This window comes from Salmo trutta, chromosome 7 (assembly GCF_901001165.1).
Source record: "Salmo trutta chromosome 7, fSalTru1.1, whole genome shotgun sequence".
In the NCBI taxonomy this organism is placed as follows: domain Eukaryota; kingdom Metazoa; phylum Chordata; class Actinopteri; order Salmoniformes; family Salmonidae; genus Salmo; species Salmo trutta.
Genome location: NC_042963.1, coordinates 38,832,530 through 38,854,734, shown reverse-complemented (window position 1 = coordinate 38,854,734; position 22,205 = coordinate 38,832,530). Strand labels below are relative to the sequence as shown.

The 22,205-nt window shown below is 42.7% G+C and overlaps 1 protein-coding gene across 2 annotated transcripts in view; it reads left to right on the top strand.

The window, feature by feature from the left end:
* Window positions 1-22,205, top strand: part of itpr2 (inositol 1,4,5-trisphosphate receptor, type 2) — a 132,434-nt gene that overhangs the window by 49,088 nt on the left and 61,141 nt on the right. The window lies entirely within an intron of this gene.

Below are 22,205 nucleotides of genomic sequence, written 5' to 3'. Positions count from 1 at the left end.
CCAATACCTCACCCCCATATTATTACTTACCCTCTTGCTTTTTTTCACCCCAATAACTCTACTTGCACATCATCATCTGCACATCCAGTGTTAATGCTAAATTGTAAATATTTTTGACTCTATGGCTTATTTATTGCCTACCTTCCTTCTCTTCTACATTTGCACACACTGTACATAGATTTGTTTTCTATTGTGTTATTGACTGTACGTTTGTTTATGTGTAACTCTGTTGTTTGATTTTGTTCCACTGCTTTGCTTTATCTTGGCCAGGTCGCAGTTGTAAATGAGAACTTGTTCTCAACTGGCCTACCTGGTGAAATAATAAAAAAAATACAATTTGGCTTCAGTTACAGGTGAAAGCAAATTGAAGGGGGCCTGAACTCACTTATTTCGTCTTTTTTTCTGCCTCATTAAAGAAATGCTAGAAGCCATGACTGAGGCAAACGATAGTTGTCTTGGTTCATTCAATGGGCGTGTTATGTCCGCTATAGCCTAGCATTTTGTGTTCCTCTTCACTCACCGTAGTTGAAATATCCCAAATAGCCACTGTACTTTGGCTAAAGGAATGACCCTTGTGATTGTGATGCTAACTAGGGCTGTGACGGTTTTGAATGACGGTTGTTTGTCAGTCAAATGACCACGATCAACATTATAATAATTTGAATAACACACTATCTCAGTATGCCCTATTTTTGGGTGCATGTATCTAATGATACTAATTTGCTACAAAACCTTGCTGAAACAAGGAGCATCAAAGTTTCATCACTTTGTAAAGAGTCCATGTTACCACGGAAAGGGACTGAACTGCATGTCGGCTGCAGCTGTCTTCAGTGAGCTGTTTCCTCCACAACACAAAATTCTAAAACTGGCTAGTTTTGTCTCCTCTCGTCTGTCCTTATATCGTCTGTTAGATGTGAACCAGGCTTACTTTCACTTTACTGCTTTTGGATAAAGTTTGTCGACTTGAAAAGGAAGTTCATTAAAAAAAGAATTATATATATTTTTTAAATGATTTGGTTCTGAATTCTTTTTTATACAATTACCGTGCCAGTCCTAATTCTGACATTAGCTCACAAAAGTGAAGAAAAAAAACAAGCTGTTAATTTAATTGTCACAACATTTTTGTCACATACACCAGATAGGTGCAGGAAATATTGTTTTATAGGGTCAGCCATAGTAGTATGGCGCCCCTGGCGCAGAAGGAGGGTTAAATGTCTTGCTCAAGGCATAAAGAACAAGTCTCATTCATTCAACTTGGCATTGATGTATTGCAGGCTAGCTATTTCTCAATCCCAAGTCCCGAGATGCTGCATGATAATGACTGAATAGGGTACGTCTGTGAAGAAATGGGCGGGTCTGTGGGTTGATTCCTGCTGCAAGTTGATTCTGTTGCTACGATTTGGATAGAGCACACAGCTGTTTCTCCATTTAGCCTTTCATTATTTAATGACAATTCTTCCTAGGTGTTACTATTTCATGTTAGTGGGCATGACTGAAATCAAAACCCAACTCAGTTTACCTATTTGCTTATGCTCTTGCCTACACCTAGCGACCTGTTTTTATTTTTTATTATATGAGCAAAAAATATTATTTTATTTGGAATGGCAAGCCAGACAAAATTAAATGGGCCTATTTATATAATGAATATGAATTTTGAGGGCAGAAATGATTAAAGCATTAGACCTCTCACTGAAGGCGTCAGTCATACAGAAGTTGTACCTAAGTCCGAACTGGTTCTCTAGCAAATTAGTAAGAATGTCTCACCTCATGTTCAAGAAAGGCATTTGTCCCTTTATTCAGATTACAACCTCGCACATTCAGATATTTGAAAAGGAAATCATCTCCCAAATATCGCTATTTTTAAAACAAGCCATAGAAAGTTGGTTGCAATTTCAATTTAATCCACCAGAAAAGATACAACAAATATTGTGGTTAAACTCAAATATACTAATTGATAAAAAAAATAATAAAAAAAGGTATTATATCATAAATAGGATTGGTGGATGTTATGTCACACATGCAGCTAACAAACAATATTTGTTAATTTCTGCTCTACCCAAAATTACAACCAACTAATTGCAGCATTACCACAAAAATGGAAGAGGCTAGTGGAAGGGACTTGTCTGTCGGCCCTGCATTAAAGACCAAAAAACTATACCAGTTTAATTTAAGGACCAAAAAATTGACCGCTCTGTCATATAGATTGCAAAATAGTTTAAGAGATTTTCGATGTACCAATTCCATGGCACATGGTTTATGAACTGATACGCAAAACGATCACAGGTTACAGGTTCAGGAATGGCTGAAGAATTGCAACATTAACCTGGTGCTAACTCTGCAGATAGAACTACTGGGTGATTTGAAAAGTTATAGTCAATTGATCAATGATATAATAATATGCCTAGCAAAAATGTTTACCTTTAATTTACAATCTGTAAAAACGATGATAATAGAAAGGTTCATACTTTCTGTGTATGTATGTATGCATGTATGTATGTATGTATGTATGTATGTACACTACCGTTCAAATGTTTGGGGTCACATAGACATGTCTGGGATGCTGGCCGTCTAGGCAGAGTTCCTCTGTCCAGTGTCTGTTCTTTTGCCCATCTTAATCTTTTCTTTTTATTGGCCAATCTGAGATATGGCTTTTTCTTTGCAACTCTGCCTAGAAGGCCAGCATCCCGGAGTCGCCTCTTCAGTGTTGACGTTGAGACTGGTGTTTTGCGGGTACTACTTAATGAAGCTGTCAGTTGAGGACTTGTGAGGCGTCTTTCTCAAACTCAACACTCTAATGTACTTGTCCTCTTGCTCAGTTGTGCACCTGGGCCTCCCACTCCTCTTTCTATTCTGGTTAGAGCCAGTTTGCGCTGTTCTGTGAAGGGAGTAGTACACAGCGTTGTACGAGATCTTCAGTTTCTTGGCAATTTCTCGCATGGAATAGCCTTCATTTCTCAGGACAAGAATAGACTGACGAGTTTCAGAAGAAAGTTCTTTGTTTCTGGCTATTTTGAGCCTGTAAATTAACCCACAAATGCCGATGCTCCAGATACTCAACTAAAGAAGGCCAATTTTATTGCTTCTTTAAACAGGACAACAGTTTTCAGCTGTGCTAACATAATTGCAAAAGTGTTTTTGTAATGATCAATTAGCCTTTTAAAATGATAAACTTGGATTAGCTAACACAACGTGCCATTGGAACACAGGAGTGATGGTTGCTGATAATGGGTCTCTGTACGCCTAAGTAGATATTCCATAAAAAAATCTGCAGTTTCCAGCTACAATAGTCATTTACAACATTAACAATGTCTGCACTGTATTTCTGATACATTTTTAATGGACAAAAAATGTAGCTTTCTTTCAAAAACAAGGACATTTCTAAGTGACCCCAAAATGTATGTATGCATATATATATGTGTGTGTGTGTGTGTGTGTGTGTGTGTGTGTGTGTGTGTGAGTGAGTAAACTAAGAACCATTAAGTAAATCACTGATAATTCGCAAAATCTGTGTTGACGCCAAGCCTCGCTTTGTACACGCGCAGCCATGTTGTTAGAGGTATGTGTATATACGTACACTCTATATAGCCGACAATAACTTCTGGATATTGGAACACAAAGCACAAAGAGTTTTTGACAACTTACAACTTCCACTGGAGATCGCGAAGACGCCCCGGGAGACTGAAACATCGCCGAGAGGAAGTGCCCGGAGGCGACGTCAAGATCGTAAACAAATGCGAGGGAAGCAGGGTGGCCTCCAGGCTAGGCAAAAGCTAACCCCACATCGGCTTTCACTACCTAGCCTTTTCCTCACTAACGTCCGGCCACTACAAAGCCATTCCCCTCCCCAACATGGGACAGTCTGATCACCTTTCACTGTTCCTACTCCTCAAGTATTTACCCCTCATTAAACACGTGAAACCATCAGTGAGGACAGTCAAAGTGTGGCCAGAGGGGTCAGACTCATTACTACAGCACCAGTTTCAACACAGACTGGCGATTGTTTGTCACTCAGGCCACCCTTGACTCCCATACGGACATTGAAACATACTTCTTCCGTTCTGGATTACATCAACATCTGCATCAACAATGCCACCACCCATAAACTAATAAAGACCTTCCCCAACCAGAAGCCTTGGATGAACAGAGAGGTCCGACTACTGCTAAAGGCACGCAACGCTGCTTTCAGATCCGGCGATGCGGAAGCCTACAGCTCATCCAGGGCAAACCTGAAAAAAGGACATCAAGATGGCTGAACATGACCACAAACTGCAGATTGAGGAGCACAACAACAACTCCGACCCTCGACGCATGTGGCAGGGCATCCACGCCATCAGACTACTGGCCAAAAAACCCTACCCCCACAGCCAGCAACGTCTCCAATCGCCGATGAGTTAAACAGGTTCTATGCTTGCTTCGACAGGGACAACAAAGATCCAGCCATCAAAGCTGAGCTCACCCCAGACAACCTCCCCTTCAGACTATCCATCGCAGATGTGTTGTCTGCACTGAGCAGGGTGAATGCACACAAGGATGCTGGTCCTGATGGCATCCCCGGTCGTGTGCTCAGTGCATGTGCTGGGCAGCTGGCCAAGGTCTTCACTGACATTTTCAACCTGTCACTGGCCCAGGCTGTTGTCCCTACATGCTTTAAGACCGCAACCGTTGTGCCAGTGCCGACGCAGTCGACCGCATCAAGCCTGAATGACTTCCGAGCTGTTGCACTCACCCCCATGATCATGAAGTGCTTCGAAAAGACTGGTTTTGTCCTACCTTAAGTCCTGCCTCCCTCCACCACTGGATCCCCACCAATTTGCCTACCGACCGAACAGGTCTACAGAGGACGCCATCTCCACAGCTTTACACTCTGCCTTGACCCACCTGGACAAAACCAACACCTATGTGAGAATGCTGTTCATAGACTTTAGCTCAGCATTCAATACGGTCATTCCCTCTAGGCTGGTCACCAAACTCCATGACCTAGGGATCAGCTCCTCTCTCTGTAACTGGACTGTGGACTTCCTAACCAACAGACCCCAGTCTGTCAGGTTAGATAACTTCACCTCCTCAACCCTGAACCTGAACACCGGTGTGCCACAGGGCCGCCTGCTGAGCCCCCTACTCCTTCTTCACCTACGACTGCGTTCTTGTACACGGTTCCAACACCATCGTCAAGTTCGCAGGCGACACCACAGTGGTAGGCATGATCAATGACGAGTCAGCCTACAGGGAGGAGGTCAAGCACCTGGCTGCATGGTGCACTGACAACAACCTGGCCCTCAATGCAAAGAAAACCAAGGAGCTAATTGTGGATTACAGGAAGTCTAAAAGCTGCAGCCACGCCCCAGTTCTCATTGATGGCACTGAGCGTGTGCTCTGCTTCAAATTCCTGGGTGTCTACATCTCCGAGGACCTCTCCTGGACCCTCACCACCTCAACCCTGGTCATTAAGGTGCCGCAGCGCCTGTACTTTTTGAGGAGGCTGAAGAAAGCCCACCTCTCCCCCAAGATCCTGGTGAACTTTTACCGCTACGCGATCGAGAGCATTCTGACTAACTGCGCCACAGTGTGGTTTGCGGATGCTCCGTGGCCGATCGGAAAGCCCTGCAACGGGTGGTGAAAATTGCCCAGCACATCACTGGTTCCCAGCTCCCTGCCACCGCAGACCTCCAGCGCAAGCGGTGTCTACGTAGGGCGCAGCATCATCGGGGACCTTTCACAACCATGCCACAAACTGTTTGCCCTCCTACCATCAGGCAGGCGGTACAGGTCTCTACGTTCCTGCACTAGCAGGCTCAAGAACAGTTTCTTTCCAGCTACTGTAACCCTGCTGAACTCTGACACGGCACTAGCCATATCCACCCGCCCTCCACTTAGTACTGCCTCTCAGGGACCTTGTTGTACTACTCTCTTTGCTATCTTCACGGTACTACTGGACTCTGACATTGCTTTGCGAAGTCTGATTAAGGACATTATTCAGTTGTACATGTACAACTGAATATCTCGGTAACCTCATTGCTACTATCCCTGCATGTCAGTTGCATGCCTCCTTGCACTTTCATTTTGCATTCATTGCACATTTAGACTTGCCATTTGTACTTGCCCTTTGCCTTCATTGCACATTTATACATTCCACTTAATAACATACATTGTACTTAATTGTTTCACTTGTAAATTCTTTGCACTCTTTTATTTGCCCTTTTGGTCAGATGCTAACTGCATTTCGTTGTACTGTACTTGTTCAATGACAAAAAAGTTGAATCTTGTGTGTGTGTGTCTGTCTGTGTGTCTGTGTGTGTCTATCTATCATCTAGCTATATATAGTACCAGTCAAAAGTTTGGACACACCTACTCATTCAAGCGTTTTTCTTTATGTTACTATTTTTTACATTGTAGAAAGGGGTGGCTACTTTGAAGAATATAAAATATATTTTGATTTGTTTAATTTTTTGGGGGTTACGACATGATTCAATATGTTATTTCATAGTTGTGATGTCTTCTATTATTTTACAATGTAGAAAATACCAAAAAATGTACAAAAACTTTTGAATGAGTAGGCGACTAAACTTTTGACTGGTACTCTATATAATAAAAAAACACGTAACTCAAATTTCCCAGGATTTAGGAACATTGTTAATTTCCTAAATCTCACAAATCTCAATTTTGGAAGATACTGCCATTTATATGACCAAAGTTATCCCTACGGTAAAACAATTAATAGCCCGGGCATTTATTGCTTAATTCAACAGGTGCTTATTAGAGACAGGCTTCTATTTAAACCAGGTGTCTATTTCATTAATGCAAACAGATTTTGCTCATTTGCATAGTTAATTGTTTAATTCCAGCATTCACTTACCGCATTTTAATAACATTTGCGCAGGATATGAAGAAATGTATAATTTACACACGGTCATGTTTATTTTTTCTTTGTAAGGGACAGATGGCTATTTGAGGCTCAGCATTCCATTTTGCTGAAGTATTTACAATTTATAGTCACTTTTGGCACCAAAATTGATGTTTAAGACTACTATCAATGTCACAGAGGCTGATTTTAACCAGAACATTTTTTTTTTTTAGTTCCTCTTTAAGATGAAGCATGCTTAGTTAGTTCATATTGCACTGCCATGATGGAGCGGGTGGGCTGCACTCCGATCAGGTCTTGCAGTAGCCCACAGTGCTCTAGCCTCCTCTGTCTGTCTCAGTCTCTGTGTGTGTGGGTCCTGAGCCCAGACTTCTCATCAGTATTCTGTGGGCCTCTCCATGCTGTTATATAAGGCAGGCACTCGAGGACAAGCTCACACTGTGAGGGAGAAAGTGATGGATTAAGGGAGGGAGGGAGGAGGGATGGAGGTGGGAAAACTCTGAACAAACAAATCAATACTGCAGTGAGTGGGGGTGCAGGAGTGTTCCTCTCTCTCTCGCTCGCTCTCTCCAACATGGGCCCGTGAAGTAGGGAGAGGGTGTTGGGAGAACGTTATTCCTGGGTTGGGGGTCACCTCTGGTGGGTAAAGTGAAGCCTGTCTGCTGCTAGTTGTAGTAGAGGATGATCAGGAGATGAGACATTCAATAGTTTACACACAGTAAAAGTAGTGCTGTCTTGATATGCCATTGCCTTTTTGGTATTGAGATCATGTCATGTTGCTAAATGTTATTAATAATCATACTCAAATACACAGGTGACTAAGCCAGAGCTTGTACTCTGATATGATATCATTCACAGAGTAAATGATGCAGTCAAAAGCACTGTGACATTTACACGTGCAAAAACATATTGGTATGTTTAAAAAGACTAAGAATATGTGTGTGTTATAGTTAGTTTTATTTCTTATTCATATTTTTTTTAAACTGCATTGTTGGCTGGGGCTCGTAAGTAAGCATTTCACTGTAAGGTCTACACCTGTTGTATTCGGCGCATGTGACTAATAACATTTGATTTGAATATCTCCGTTGCCCTGAGTGTGGCGCTGCTGTCTCACTCCACAGGAGCGGGCAAGAAAAAGAAAGGGCAAGAAAAAGAGAGAAAGAGAAAAGCGACAGCAGAGGTTGGTGGATCCCTGGGGCGCAGTGAGTGGGAGGAGGAGGAGAGGGAGAACGAGCGCTCGAGTGAGTGGAAGAGAGAGAGAGGGAGAGGGAGAAAGAGAGAGCAAGGAAGGTAGCATGTGAAGAGCCATGTGAGCGGAGGGAAAAAAGCGGGCTGCGGCTGCGGGGCGAGGGATTGGAGGAGAGCGGCGTCTGCTCAGTCCATGAGGAGACGGGGCAGGGGGTGCACTTACGTAACCGCCTGCAGTGTCTGAGCCAGCGTCACGCGGACCATCACGTTCCCTCCTCTTTCTCTCTCTCACTAGAGCGAGTGTGAGCCTCTTTCTCATTCCCTCTCTCTTTCTATCACTCTGCCTGTCTGCCTCGATTCTCTGTCTCTCTCTCTCTCTCTCTCTCTCTCTCTCTCTCTCTCTCTCTCTCTCACTCTCTCCCACTCTGGGTCGTGGCAGGGGCAGACAGTGAACTGACTGATGGATCTGCAGTAGGCTGAGAAGGATTTATCTTGTTTGGCCCTCTAGAGTGTAGTGTAATGTGTTTGGGTTAGGAATAAGGACAGTGTTCATGTTTAGAGCTCTGCCTGTTCCATGTGTCTGGTCTGAGGAAGGCACCGCATGGGGAACGTATGAGTTTGGGATGAGTTTTGTGTACAGGGATGAGTAGGCGCAATGACAATGCTCTGTAATTAAACCATTGCATTTATAAATCATTTAGAGCCAGTCATCAATTTTGTTTTGTAGGCAGGTGAAACTAACAATTGGTATTTAGAAGATTTGTGTACTGCAGTGCAGGAACATAACTATATGATAGTATCAGTGTCTTTATGAAAACCTAATGAGTTGCTCTTTGGATGTAGTTTGAAAAGGCGCACAGTATCTAACCAGGGAAAACACCTGTCTGCTGTGCAATCTGGTCATTGGCAATACATGGTCGGGGTGGTGGAGAGGGATGGATTTGCTTTGGGAGAGAGGAAAGGAGGGACTTGGAGAGAGGGGCTTCATCCAGGGGTTTGGGATGGGGTGATTGGGAGGGCATCAGACACTTCTCTAAGGTGTGCGTGGGGCCTCAACTCATCCAATTTCAGTCTCTCTGTAGACCCACTCTCCCCAAGTAGACCCCCACCTACCACTATACTTTAATTAATAAGGTAATACATACTGACCGCAGTACTTAAGTGGCAGTCTTTCTCCAATATATGTACAATGACAATCCACTTTTTTTGGTACATTAGGAGACGGGTTGGAGCTTAAAAGCCCTAAAAAGGCATACAACGACATTTTTTTAAATGTCTGCTCAGCTTACGTTCTGACATGCTCAATATATGTAATGTATACAATAACTATGTATTTATACTATGATCATCCCATTCTGTGGAATGCTCACCGCCCCCTCATAGGTCATGTCTGCTGAAAATGTTTTATTTTGTTCTTCAATGATAGACGGAACAGATAAGGCTAAATTTGATTTTATACAAGTAAAGACCAAAAAATTCCAACTCATCACTTGATGGGGAGGGGAACGTATGGTTCTTGAACACTTCAAGCGATTGTCAGCAGATGTGGTTTTCTTTGCAAGAGTTATATATTTTTGGAAATTAGAAATGTAATATTTAAAGAGGTGCTGGGTTGGAGAGGTCTGTGCTGCCACTGACCTGACTGCCCTCGACCAGCACAAAAACATCCTGTGGTGGACTGCAGTAGCATCGAATAGTCCCCACAATATGCAACTGTTCAGGAAGTCAGGCTAGCTTTTTCAAACAGAAATTTGCATCCTGTAGCTCTAACTCCAAACAGTTTTGGGACACTGTTAAGTCCATGGAGAACAAGAGCACCTCCTCCCAGCTGCCCACTGCACTGAGGTTAGGTAACACGGTCACCACCGATAAATCCATGATAATCGGAAATTTCAATAAGCATTTCTCTACGGCTGGCCATGCTTTCCTCCAGGCTACCCCAACCCCGGCCAACTGCTTCGCACCCCTCGCAGCTACTTGCCCGAGCCTCCCCAGCTTCTCCTTCACCCAAATCCAGATCGCAGATGTTCTGAAAGAGCTGCAAAACCTGGACCCGTACAAATCAGCTGGGCTAGACAATCTGGACCCTCTGTTTCTAAAATTATCCGCCGCCGTTGTTGCAACCCATATTACCAGTCTGTGCAACCTCTTTCGTGTTGTCCGAGATCCCTAAAGATTGGAAAGCTGCCGCGTTCATCCCCCTCTTCAAAGGGGGAGACACTCTAGACCCAAACTGTTATAGACCTATATCCATCCTGCCCTGCCTTTCTAAAGTCTTCGAAAGCCAAGTTAATAAACAGATCACTGACCATTTCGAATCCCACCGTATCGTCTCCGCTGTGCAATCCGGTTTCCGAGCTGTTCACAGGTACACCTCAGCCACGATCAAAGTCCTAAACGATATCATAACCGCCATCGATAAAAGACAGTACTGTGCAGCAGTCTTCATCGACCTGGCCAAGGCTTTTGACTCTGTCAATCACCATATTCTGTTCGGCAGACTCAATAGTTTTGGTTTCTCAAATTACTGCCTCGCCTGGTTCATCAAATACTTCGCAGACAGAGTTCAGTGTGTCAAATCGGAGGACCTGTTGTCCGGACCTCTGGCAGTCTCTATGGGGGTACCACAGGGTTCAATTCTCAGGCCGACTCTTTTCTCTGCATATATCAACGATGTCGCTCTTGCTGCTGGTGATTCCCTGATCCACCTCTACGCATACGACACCATTCTGTATACATCTGGCCCTTCTTTGGACACTGTGTTAACTAACCTCCAAACGAGCTTCAATACCATACAATACTCCTTCCGTGGCCTCCAACTGCTCTTAAACGCTAGTAAAACCAAATGCATGCTCTTCAACCGTTCGCTGCCCGCACCCACCTGCCCGACTAGCATCACTACTCTGGACGGTTCTGACCTAGAATATGTGGACAACTACAAATACCTAGGTGTCTGGCTAGACTGTAAACTCTCCTTCCAGACTCAAATTAAACCTCTCCAATCCAAAATCAAATCTAGAATCGGCTTCCTATTTTGCAACAAAGCCTCCTTTACTCACGCTGCCAAACTTACCCCAGGAAAACTGACTATCCTACCGATCCTCGACTTCGACTATGTCATCTACAAAATAGCTTCCAACACTCTACTCGGCAAACTGGATGCAGTCTATCACAGTGCCATCCATTTTGTTACCAAAGCCCCTTATACCACCCACCACTGCGACCTGTATGCTCTAGTTTGCTGGCCCTCGCTACATATTCGTCACCAGACCCACTGGCTCCAGGTCATCTATAAGTCTATGCTTGGTAAAGCTCCACCTTATCTCAGCTCACTGGCCACGATAACAACACCCACCCGTAGCACGCGCTCCAGCAGGTATATCTCACTGGTCATCCCCAAAGCCAACACCTCCTTTGGCCACCTTTCCTTCCAGTTTTCACAGTTCGTAACTCAGTGACTGGAACGAATTGCAAAACTCGCTGAAGCTGGAGACTTGTATTTCCCTCACTATAAACATCAACTATCTGAGTAGCTAACCGATCACTGCAGCTGTACATAGCCCGTCTGTAAATAGCCCACCCAATCTACCTACCCCATCCCAATATTATTTTTATTTACTTTTCTGCTCTTTTGCACATCAGTATTTCTACTTGCACATCATCATCTGCTCATCTATCACTCCAGTGTTAATTTGCTAAACTGTAATTACTTCGCTACTATGGCCTATTTATTGCCTTACCTCTTCACGCCATATGCACACACTGTATATAGACTTTCTTTTTTTTCTATTGTGTTATTGACTGTACGCTTGTTTATTCCATGTGTAACTCTGTTGTTTGTGTCGCACTGCTTTGCTTTATCTTGGCCAGGTCGCAGTTGTAAATGAGAACTTGTTCTCAACTAGCTTACCTGGTTAAATAAAGGTGAAATAAAATTAAAATGAAATACTGTGGTAACGTCAGCGGTGTAGGCATCCTGATAAATAAGAATACACCCTTTTCCCTTTATATCCCAGCACATGGACCAAGAAGGCAGTGTTCTAATGTTGAATTGTAGCTTACATGGTGACAAATACACATTGATTATCCCACCAGGCGTAAATCTGATGTTTTTAGATAAATTCAAACTATATTAGATCAGATCCAGACAGGAACTACTATTTTAGCAGGTGACCTAAATCATACTTATGATAAGATTGACAGATGTAGTAATAAAAAAGGCACATTTAGGGAGCTTCCAAAGAGGCTGAAAAATGTTAATCTCTACAAATAATTAAAAGGACACTTGGAAATTACTATTCTCAACTTCAAATGACTGTTCCTTTGTTTCTCAAGGTAAGAAAAGCTATTCAAGAATTGACTACATTTTTTTATTTAAAAAAAATGCACTCAACAATTTACTGGATTAAAAAGAATCATGATATAGTGATATCTGGTCATTTTTTGGTATCATGCTAAATTACACCAATAGAAAATACACTTGGCAATAGAATTCGGGAGAATGGACAGAGCTCATCTTCTGGATCTGAAATGTATTAAATACATAACCAAAACAATCTAAACCTTTACCATTACAAATGTAGACAGAAGACAGAGAAAAGCCCACAAATCTTTACAAGGTAAAGAAGAAAATAAAATGTCTAAACTGAAGCAGGAATACGATCTTTTACTTTTGAAGAGAGCCAACAACTACAAGTTAAACTCAAATAAAGCATACTACATAATGGCAAATTAACCTGGTAAATACCTTGCAGCTTTCACAAAACGAATACACGCTAAACCAGTTATAATTTTAAAAGATAAAGATAATGCGGTAAATAGAAACACCAATGCAATTAATGACCGTTTGAAATGCTTCTATGAAAATGTATATAAATCAGAATTAAACAACAGTTGACTCTATATGCTTCTTAGACTCAACAACCCTGAAGCAATTATCAGCAGACAAAAAATAATCACTAAAGATCACCCAATAGTAGCACACCTAGTCTTACCAGACTTGATACATATTAATCGAACACGGTTTATTAAAAATAGACAGTTACAAACATACAAGAACATGTTTCAGTTTAATAATATGTAAATATTTTATAATAATATAGAATATGCAATAAAAAAGTGTGCGTGTGTACTGTATGTATACATATAGTGGCTTGCGAAAGTATTCCCCCCCCGGCATTTTTCCTATTTTTTTGCCTTACAATGTGGAATTAAAATAGTTTTTTGGGGGGGTTGTATCATTTGATTTACACAACATGCCTACCACTTTGAAGATGCAAAATATTTTTTATTGTGAAACAAACAAGAAATAAGACTGAAAAATTGAGCATGCATAACTATTCACCCCCCAGGTCAATACTTTAGAGCCACCTTTTGCAGCAATGCCAGCCTCTTCGGGTATGTCTCTATAAGCATGGCACATCTAGCCACTGGGATGTTTGCCTATTCTTCAAGGAAAAACTGCTCCAGCTCCTTCAAGTTGGATGGGTTCCGCTGGTATACAGCAATCTTTAAGTCATACCAAAAATGTATCAATTGGATTGGTGTCTGGGCTTTGACTAGGCCAGTCCAAGACATTTAAATGTTTCCCCTTAAACCACTCGAGTGTTGCTTTAGCAGTATGCTTAGGGTCATTGTCCTGCTGGAAGGTGAACCTCCGTCCCAGTCTTAAATCTCTGGGAGACAAACAGTTTTCCCTCAAGAATTTCCCTGTATTTAGCGCCATCCATTATTCCTTCAATTCTGACCAGTTTCCCAGTCCCTGCTGATGGAAAAACATCAGTGTTCTCGGGGTGATGAGAGGTGTTGTGTTTGTGCCAGACATAGCATTTTCCTTGATGGCCAAAAAGCTCAATTTTAGTTTCATCTGACCAGCGTACCTTTTTCCATATGTTTGGGCAGTCTCCCAGATACATTTTGGCGAACACCAAACATGTTTGCTTATTTTTTCTGGCCACTCTTCCGTAAAGCCCAGCTCTGTGGAGTGTACGGCTTAAAGTGGTCCTATGGACAGATAATCCAATCTCCGCTGTGGAGCTTTGCAGCTCCTTCAGGGTTATATTGTGTCTCTTCGTTGCCTCTCTGATTAATGCCCTCCTTACCTGCTCCATGAGTTTTGGTGGGCGGCCCTCTCTTGGCAGGTTTGTTGTGGTGCCATATTCTTTCCATTTTTTAATAATGGATTTAATGGTGCTCCGTGGGATGTTCGAAGTTTCTGATATTTTTTTTATAACCCAACCCTGATCTGCACTTCTCCACAACTTTGTCCCTGACCTGTTTTTGAGAGCTCTTGGTCTTCATGGTGCCGCTTGCTTGGTGGTGCGCCTTGCATAGGGGTGTTGCAGACTCTGGGGCCTTTCAGAACAGGTGTGTATATATACTGAGATCATGTGACAGATCATGTGACACTTAGATTGCACATAGGTGGACTTTATTTAACTAATTATGTGACTTCTGAAGGCAATTGGTTGCACCAGATCTTATTTAGGGGCTTAATAGCAAAGGGGGTGAATAAATATGCACACACCACTTTTCCGTTTTTTTCTTTTGGGTCTTTTTTTTTTAAGTAATTTTTTATATGTCACTTTACCATTTTGGACTATTTTGTTTATGTCCATTACATGAAATCCAAATAAAAATCTATTTAAATTACAGGTTGTAATGCAACAAAATAGGAAAAACACCAAGGGGGATTACTACTTTTGCAAGGTACTGTACATAGTACCAGTCAAAAGTTTGGACACACCTACTCATTCAAGGGTTTTTCTTTGTTTTACTATTTTCTACATTGTAGAATAATAGTGAAGACATCAAAACTATGAAGTAACACATATGGAATCATGTAGTAACCACAAAAGTGTTAAACATATCAAAATATATTTGATATTCTTCAAAGTAGCTGCCCTTTGCCTTGATGAAAGCTTTGCACACTCTTGGCATTCTCTCAAACAGTTTCACCTCGAAGGCTTTTTCAACAGTCTTGAAGGAGTTCCCACATATGCTGAGCACTTGTCTTTGGTCAGTTAGGATCACCACTTTATTTTAATAATGTGAAATGTCAGAATAATAGTAGAGTGATTTATTTCAGCTTTTATTTCTTTCATCACATTCCCAGTGGGTCAGAAGTTTACATACACTCAATTAGTATTTGGTAGCATTGCCTTTAAATTGTTTAATTTGGGTCAAACGTTTCAGGAAGCCTTCCACAAGCTTCCCACAATAAGTTGGGTGAATTTTGGCCTATTCCTCCTCCTGACAGAGCTGGTGTAACTGAGTTAGGTTTGTAGGCTTCCTTGCTCGCACACACCTTTTCAGTTATGCCCACACATTTTCTATAGGATTGAGTTCAGGTCTTTGTGATGGCCACTCCAATATTCTGACTTTGTTGTCCTTAAGCCATTTTGCCACAACTTTGGAAGTATGCTTGGGGTCATTGTCCATTTGGAAGACCCATTTGCGACCAAGCTTTAACTTCCTGACTGATGTCTTGAGATGTTGCTTCAATATATCCAAATAATTTTCTTTCCTCATGATGCCATCTATTTTGTGAAGTGCATCAGTCCCTCCTGCAGCAAAGCACCCCCACAACATGATGCTGCCACCCCCGTGCTTCACGATTGGTATGGTGTTCTTCAGCTTGCAAGCCTCCCCCTTTTTCCTCCAAACATATCAATGGTCATTATGGCCAAAGAGTTCTATTTTTGTTTCATCAGACCAGAGGGCATTTCTCCAAAAAGTACGGTCTTTGTCTCCATGTGCAGTTGCAAACCGTATTCTGGCTTTTTTATGGCGGTTTTGGAGCAGTGGCTTCTTCCTTGCTGAGCGGCCTTTCAGGTTATGTCGATGTAGGACTCGTTTTACTGTGGATATAGATACTTTTGTACCTGTTTCCTTCAGCATCTTCACCAGGTCCTTTGCTGTTGTTCTAGGATTGATTTGCACTTTTCGCACTAAAGTACATTCATCTCTAGGAGACGGAATGCGTCTCCTTCCTAAGCGGTATGACGGCTGCGTGGTCCCACGGTGTTTATTCTTGAATACTATTGTTTGTACAGATGAATGTGGTACCTTCAGGCGTTTGGAAATTGCTCCCAAGGATGAACCAGACTTGTGGAGGTCTACAATCTTTTTCTGGGGTTTTGGCTGATTTCTTTTGATTTTCTCATGATGTCAAGCAAAGAGGCACTGAGTTTGAATGTAGGCCTTGAAATACATCCACAGGTACACCTCCAATTGACTCAAATGATGTCAATTAGCCTATCAGAAGCTTCTAAAGTCATGACATAAGTTTCTTGAATTTTCCAAGCTGTTTAAAGGCACAGTCAACTTAGTGTATGTAAACTTCTGACCCACTGGAATTGTGATACAGTGAAATAATCTGTCTGTAAACAGTTGTTGGAAAAATGACTTGTCATGCACAAAGTAGGTATCCTAACCGACTTGCCAAAACTATAGTTTGTTAACAAGACATTTGTGGAGTGGTTGAAAAACTAGTTTTAATGACTCCAACCTAAGTGTATGTAAACTTCCGACTTCAACTGTGCATTTTGGTGGGGCAAACTCTCCCCCAAAAATGTTGATAAATGCCAGAAAAGCCACTGAACAATACATTAATTGCACTATAATGGTGCCTACAAACTGTTAGGGCCTACACAAAGCTGTCCCAACAGCAGAGTCCGAACAGCAGTTCCAACACCTTACTACTGCTACACCTGGCTATCAGCGGAGCATTGTCTAGCAGCCTCATTTACTGCCTTTTAAAAAGACAGCTGATATGGCTGACTTGCTTAAACAAATGTGGTTTCTACTGACAATGGAGACGTTCAAACTATATGGCATAAGGAGACGACGAGTGGATAAGAGGCAATCTGTAATTTCGATTTAAGACATTACTGAGCGAGCTAGGACAGACGTAGTCAATATAACTATTTGTTCAGCACCTTTGAAATGTACAGCGACATAATTCAGAACATGGGCTGTCCTGACCATCTTGCCAAAACTATAGTTTGTTGACAAGAAATTTGTGGAGAGGTTGAATAACGAGGTTTAATGACTCCAACCTAAGTGTATGTAAACGTATTTATTTATACATACACACACACACAGTACCGGTCAAAAGTTTGGGGACACCTACTCATTCAAGGGTTTTACTTTATTTTGTACTATTTTTTACTATAAAAAAAAACAGAGCAAAGGAATATACTTTTTGCCCTAAATGCAAAGCATTGTGTTTGAGGCAAATCCAACATAACACATCACTGAGTAACTGCCTCATTTTAAAGCATTGTTGTGGCTGCATCATGGTATGGGTATGCTTGACATCGGCAAATACTGGTAAGTCTTTCAGGATAAAAATAAACGAGATGGAGCTAACCACTGGCAAAATCCTAGAGGAAAACCTGCTTTGGTCTGATTTACACCAGAGACTGGGCGAGGAATTCACCTCTCAGCAGGACAAAAACCTACAACACAAAGCTAAATCTACACTGTTTTTGCTTACCTAGAAGACTGAATGTTCCTGAGTGTCCAAGTTACAGTTTTTACTTAATTCTGCTTGAAAATCTATGGCAAGACTTGAAAATTGTTGTCTAGCCATGATCGCCAACATCTTGACAGAGCTTGAAGAATTTTGAAAAGAGTAATGGGTACATATTGCACAATCCAGATGTTCAGAGCTCTTAGAGACTTACCCAGAAAGACTCACAGCTGTAATCAATGCCAAAGATGTTTCTAACACGTATTGACCCAGGGAGCTGAACAAAGGTCTTAGAGACTTACCCAGAAAGACTCACAGCTGTAATCACTGCCAAAGATGTTTCTAACACGTATTGACCCAGGGAGCTGAACAAAGGTCTTAGAGACTTACCCAGAAAGACTCACAGCTGTAATCAATGCCAAAGATGTTTCTAACACGTATTGACCCAGGGAGCTGAACAAAGGTCTTAGAGACTTACCCAGAAAGACTCACAGCTGTAATCAATGCCAAAGATGTTTCTAACACGTATTGACCCAGGGAGCTGAACAAAGGTCTTAGAGACTTACCCAGAAAGACTCACAGCTGTAATCAATGCCAAAGATGTTTCTAACACGTATTGACCCAGGGAGCTGAACAAAGGTCTTAGAGACATCCCCAGAAAGACTCACAGCTGTAATCAATGCCAAAGATGTTTCTAACACGTATTGACCCAGGGAGCTGAACAAAGGTCTTAGAGACTTACCCAGAAAGACTCACAGCTGTAATCAATGCCAAAGATGTTTCTAACACGTATTGACCCAGGGAGCTGAACAAAGGTCTTAGAGACATCCCCAGAAAGACTCACAGCTGTAATCACTGCCAAAGATGTTTCTAACACGTATTGACCCAGGGAGCTGAACAAAGGTCTTAGAGACATCCCCAGAAAGACTCACAGCTGTAATCACTGCCAAAGATGTTTCTAACACGTATTGACCCAGGGAGCTGAACAAAGGTCTTAGAGACATCCCCAGAAAGACTCACAGCTGTAATCACTGCCAAAGATGTTTCTAACACGTATTGACCCAGGGAGCTGAACAAAGGTCTTAGAGACTTACCCAGAAAGACTCACAGCTGTAATCAATGCCAAAGATGTTTCTAACACGTATTGACCCAGGGAGCTGAACACTTATGCAAAAACTATATTTTAGTTATTGCATTTTTCTTCCACTTTGACATAGTATTGTGTGTAGATTGTTGACAAAAAATGAAATGTCGTATCCCACTTTAACACAATAAAATGTAAAGAAATCGAAGGGGTCTAAATACTTTTGCAAGGTGTTGTACACACACAGGCACAAGCACGATGCAACACGCTGTGTAATATGGCTTAGCCTCATCCCTCCACTCATCCGCTCATTCACATGCAGCCAGCCAGGGCAGCGTTGGCTTAGTCACTGATACCAGACAGGCCTTAACCCCTGACTGGCCCTAACCTAGACTCTCCCTGACACTTAGTCTGACACTAAGTGTTCTGTCTTTGTGAGGAGAAAATGTCACCCACTTAAGGGGCTTCAGAGATGGGTGTTTTTAAGTGTGTGTGCTTTTTGGGCATTTGCTTTTGTGTCTGTTTTTCTAGTGTGTGTGTTTCTTTTGACTGGGGTTTCCCCCTCAATTCTCTATCATTCTCTGACTTGAGGTCTGTGGTCTCCATGGTGATGGACCAGCACATGTTTACCTGTCTCGCCCGGGACTCAGCGGGCACAGGGGTCTCCTGTAGAGCAGGTGTTCTGAAACTGTTAAGCTCGAGACCCTAATGAGAAATTGACTGTCCTCCCATGACCGAAATGGTCTTCCAAATTATGAAATAGTGCATGATTATAGATGTATTCTCATAACTTGCGACCCACCTCTCACAAACCCAGGGCCAACTTTGGGTCCCAACCCATACTTCAAGAAACCATGCTGTAGAGATGCCTCTGAATTGCCTCTCAGGCCACCTGAACACACTTCCTATTCCAAGTATTCTCACATCTATGGAGGAGAAGTTGTACATGTGAATAGATGGATAAGTGGCTTGAGTTCTGCAGGGACCGTATTTAAAGTAGGGTTGCTGAGCTAGGATCAGCACCCCTACTAAAAGTTAAAACTGATCCCAAATCAGCACTCCTACTATGAGATGCTTGAATACGGACCCAGGCTTCCATCTATGAATAAAGGGAACTCATCATTCTCAACATCATTTAGATGTAATTTACTGTGCCTTTAACTGGAGCTGAACTTTAAAATCAGAACATTCAGAATGTGTGTGCGTGCAACGATAGGGGTGTGTGTGTGTGTGTGTGCCCTACCATATAACCGCTGGTCATCACACAGTCGTCCTGACAAAAACAAACCCTATGCCGTGAACCTATCTAACAATGTTAGCGAATCACATGCGCCACTTCCGAAGTGAACCCGCCAGCAAAGGGTCAGCCATTGGAGGAATGCTTTGTTTATGCGCTCATTCTGCTATTTGTCTAAAAATCACAAATCTCACCAATTGCTCTCACATGCAGCTGTTAAGTTGTTTTGCTGCCTGACCTCTTTGTGGGGGAAAGAATTTAAAACGGTAGTGAGGAGTATGACAATGAGCTATGAGACAATATAAGGAAAAGTGTGGGGGTGTGAGTGGAGAGGCATGCTAACCTTGAGTTCCAGCACCAGGTCCATTCGATTCTTCCCCAAGGGGTTGATGGAGTTGACTATCAGAGCTATGAGGGTTGTTTATGCCGTTGGACTCGTGCTTGGCTATACAGGACTGGGACAACAATGGGTTGAGCGGAAAACACTTTAAAATTAGAAAGTGTTTCCATTGTCGGTATAATAGTGAAGCTGGCAGAGAACGGGCGAGTCGTCTGCCACGTTAAGGGAGCAGAGTTCTGCAGGACTGCAGCTAGAGAGTGGGGTGCAGGCAGGGTCCGCTGAGGAAGAAGGTAGAGAGAGACAGAAAATAAAGCAAGGAAAAGATAGGAAAGTAGAGAGAAAAGGATGAAGACTAAGATGATGTAAGAGATTGCATCGAGCGAAGAGAAGTCTCGGGTCCTCTTGTCCAGGGAGCAACGGCAGTACTGATCCCTAACAGCTCCCATCATCGTGTTTTAGTCTCCCTCACAGCCGCTCTGATGGCTGTAATGTTGGTGTAACGTTGCTGGCGTGTTGCTATAGAGTTACCAGTGTTGCTATAGCATTGCTGTAGTGTTGCTATAGGTTTCATGCCCAAACAGGAAGAGATTTTAGGTGCATTGATTTTTCCCCTCCCTTTGTCTTTTGAAGCAGCGTCTCACAACTAGTTGATATGGATGGGCAGGATGTTCACTCTCTCAGATTTCATTTGGTTTCTCTTTGGTTTTTTGGACATTGGCTGCATTTCATAACAACGATGTTATGATATGAAATGTGATGCATCAGTGATTCTCTTTATAACTGATCACATTACATCTTACAAATGTCATATGGAAATAAGGATCATGTAAAGCATGATTAAGCATGGGAAATAATGCTTAATCGAACGATCTGTTGAACGTTCTGTCTGGCATTGAACATCCTCCGATTTGCTTTTCCTTTCAGTGCTTCTCATGGTTGTTATTGGATCGATAGCCTATACTTTAGTAACCTGGTGAATAATGGTATGATACAGTACACCAGAGGGCCGGTTACACAGACTGTATTCCCTCCAATCATACTTACTGTAAGTTGATCCCCCTTGCTTCCTGTCTCTGCTCCTGCTCAGCCATGTGGAAACACCTTAACAGGAGCCACACACACACGTTCTAGTGTAACACTAGACAAGTGTTTCCCCTCTGCTATCAATAGATACCCGTGTCTGTGTTCACAAAGCATCTCAGAGTAGGAGTGCTGATCTAGGATCAGATCCACCCCCTACCCACAAAATCTTATTCATTCTGATGTAATCTGCTAAACTGATTCTAATTGAGTTGGCCCATATTCATAAAACGAGTAGGAGTGCTTATGTAGGATCAGGTCCCACATCTCATTAATTAGATCCTAGATCAGTCAGCCTCTGAGACACTTTATGAATAAGAGCCCTGGCCTGTGAGACATCGTGTCTGTTGTGGTGAGACTTTCACACTTTCCACAAGCAAGAACTAAGATTGGAAAATCTTCAGCCAACTTTTTCATTGCAACTTTCCCCTCCTTGTCTGGCCCCGGTAGTACCACCTATAATTGACCGTAGTCTGACTCCAAGAGCGTGCTCTGTTGCTGGGCTCTGCTTTCACTAGCTTCCCCTGAGAGCCTGGAGCGTTGTCTGTCTGGTCTGGGGCTTTATTCCCAGCCTCCTGCCTGAGACGTGAGACCTCCTGAAAAGGCATGGAGGAGAGGTGAGCTCAGCCCGCATTCTCTCTCCCCCTCCCTCTCTTCTGCTGCCCAGACAGAGTTGGAGACATCTCCAGACGAGGTGGAGGTATGGAGAGGAGAGGGGGGGAGGGAGGGGTGGTTGAGTTGGGGGGCGGATAGAGGTTTTGGCGAACTGCTCATCTCCACCTCGGACACCCAGAGCCGCAGTGTGGCGTGCCGGCGCACATTTTAAAAACCTATTAGGTTTGATCTTCTTTCCTCCCTCCCTCTCTCTCCATGCAGCAGCAGACAGATGAGTCAGGCTGGCACGACTCTCCCTCCTCTATCTCTCTTTTTCTCTCTCTATCC